This window comes from Triticum urartu, chromosome 1 (assembly GCF_003073215.2).
Source record: "Triticum urartu cultivar G1812 chromosome 1, Tu2.1, whole genome shotgun sequence".
Classification (NCBI taxonomy): domain Eukaryota; kingdom Viridiplantae; phylum Streptophyta; class Magnoliopsida; order Poales; family Poaceae; genus Triticum; species Triticum urartu.
The window spans coordinates 492,995,169-492,998,378 of NC_053022.1; positions in this window are offsets into that span (position 1 = coordinate 492,995,169).

Genomic DNA, 3,210 nt, shown 5'->3' on the forward strand with positions numbered 1-3,210 from the left:
TTGAAAATATGTCCCAACCATCATATCTGACCGAGGTTCAGATCCGATTGGTGTCAGGATACCTCTGACTTAGGATGCCAGAGAAGAAAAGGTGCAACACAAATTGACGAGATGACAATGTAAGATTCTCGAGAAATGAACTATGGGAGAGGGTCCAAAACAAGAGTTCATCATTAAACCAAGGAGAGGATGGGGAGGTGGCTGATGGTCTCAGCGACACTTCATCGAGAGTTCCAACAAGGTGGTTTTCCACAGTTATGTGAACAAGGGGATATAATTAGTCGGATCAAATGATATAAAGATGTATGCTCGAGGAAAACATACACAATTACACATTGGTTGAAAGGTGCACCTGAAGTATGGCCTTAGGTAGCATGATCAAATGTTAGAATGGTGATTCAGTGATCAATAGTCTAAGAATGAACGTTCGACCATTAACTTCAAAGCAATAGGGTTGCTAGAAGGGCAGAATCCAAACAGCACCGTTCACCTGTTGGTATCCCGGTTAGAACCAACACGGGGACCAAGAAAGAATGGTGATGGTGAGAAGTATTACTATATCAAGAATTAATAGTGGAGGTAATTCCCTTAACATTCTTGACGTAACAGATGGTAATACTCCAAGATAGAATCATAATATAAGTTGGATAGAAAGGAAACTACACGAAACATGAACAAGTTTTGTGTCGGAGGGAATGCGGGAATGTTGTCGATGTTAATACAAATCATTAAGGGGGCAAGGATGGTGTTACACATTCCGAATTTGATTGATATCCTAGAAGAGCTCAATATGTTGATGATGATCACGACAATTTTGTCGAGAGGCTCCACAAAGAAGCAATCGAACAGCGACTGCTCAAGCAGAAGAACTAATGCAGCAAAAGACTATTGGAACTACGGATACAACACCAACTAGGGATCAAGCTTGCCGTTCGGGGTGAAACGACAAGACAAGGAAGATCGACATAAGCTTAGCTCATCGTCGAAAGTTGTGCTTCGGGAAAAAGGACCAGGTAGCACAGTTAAAAGTCTGCACGATGATGATATAACCGATAAGGCTAGGAATGACTTGAAGGATTATTAAACTCATAAGCAACGGAGATTACTTAGAGTTATTGAATCGGAGTATGAAATTGATTCACTTATCAGTGTCCTTGAGTGTCTAACAACTCAGAAACCGGGGAAAAATTGGAATCGGTGGGAAATAATACTTGAAGAACTCATAAGAAGTAATATGGTTTTGTGCTAGTATCGAGATACCACGGGGTAATACTCGAAAGTAGATCATAATAAAGGTTGGACGGGTGCATTGTTCTGCAGAGGACTTGTCCGAGAAAAGAATCAAAGATGATCAATCATGGTCGGAACCACGGTTGCAAAGGACCAGCATAGATACAAGATGAACTTATAACAAGGGGACCATTATTAATACAGGAAGCTTCCTTGATAGACTCCACATTGGGCCCATGGGCATGAACACAAAGTTCAAGGTCGACTCCCACTTCTCCAAAGCAGAACCTTACATTCACTTCTCGTTTTGATAATGGCATTAGTGTTGAAAGTTTTACCTGGTGAAATACTAGATAAGTAGGACCTGTGAAATCTTTCGAGTTTGCACAGATTAGGGAAGGCATAGGTTCAACCCATCGAGGCATCGTGGAAACATATACCACAAGCTTTAATAGTAAATACCACCAGCTCGAGAGTAGAGCATGGTTGAGAAAACAAAGGATACAATTTACCCAAGGCTTTATATATCCGTGGAAGGCTCACAAGGTTATTGAATATGAAGGACGCTGTCGGATAAAATCCATTAAGGGATCTGTCGGTCCATAATAGAGCTGATGTGAGCATCGGCACACAACCAGAGGAAGTAACAATGCAAAGGCATTGGATTATAGAAACAACTGACTAATCCAGAGCTCAAATGCAAAGGAATTATGATTTTCAAATCAAGGGATCAGAAGCAATGTTCTGATTAGGGATGGATAAGTTGAATAACCTTAGGGGTACAATTGACGGCAATTGGATTGGTTGAGAACCAGCTCATGTTTAAAATGACATCTGAGCCGGAAAGATAATTTAAAAGGATCAACTGATGATTGCGTGCATTCGCACTCATGTTGAATCAATAGGATCAAAATGACAGTGCCTAAGGATACTAACGAATATTGTCAGACATATGGAAAGCATCCATAATGCAAGCCGACAAGCATTGCAGAGCAATAAGCTACTAAGGATGTTTGGAGGATCGAATAGTATTTCGAAGACCATTGTGAAACACATGAACAACTGGGGGATGAGCGGATACTCGATAAGTGCGAGAATTATCCATAGGGGTATTCAGGAGACAAAGAACAGCAAGGCAGTAAGCTCAAAGGATTATCGAACAACGACGAGTATTTCGGGGTATCTTGTAATAACAAGACCAACTGGGGATGAATGTAAGAATAACAACTGCATGTAGTTATCCATAAGGGTTGACGGTGGAAGGGGAATTGCAAACGCGATGAACATAAGTTCTCGGGTTAACAGCGGAGAGTATCTTCAGGGTCTTCACGTGCAACAGACGATCATCAGTAATAAGGGGCTCTCCGGGTCAAAGTGATAACGAGATCCTAATGTTAGATTTAGCAAAATTCATTTAACCCGAATAGGAGAGATGTCAGAGCCCCAGAGTATAGGTCGGGAAACAAAAGACCCTACTACCACCTAATGGCGACGTGGGCCCATGGGCCGCACAGCCATGTTAGTAAAACATTTTTCATCGACTAGACTCAACTTCGGCCAAGGAGTTGGAAGGGGGATTCCTACAGGCAGTCGGCTCTGATACCAACTTGTGACGCCCCCGATTTGACCGTACACTAATCATACACGCAAACGTGTACGATCAAGATCAGGGACTCACGGGAAGATATCACAACACAACTCTACAAATAAAATAAGTCATACAAGCATCATATTACAAGCCAGGGGCCTCGAAGGCTCGAATACAAGAGCTCGGTCATAGACGAGTCAGCGGAAGCAACAATATCTGAGTACAGACATAAGTTAAACAAGTTTGCCTTAAGAAGGCTAGCACAAACTGGGATACAGATCGATAGAGGCGCAGGCCTCCTGCCTGGGATCCTCCTAACTACTCCTGGTCGTCGTCAGCGGGCAGCACGTAGTAGTAGGCACCTCCGGTGTAGTAGGAGTAGTCGTCGACGG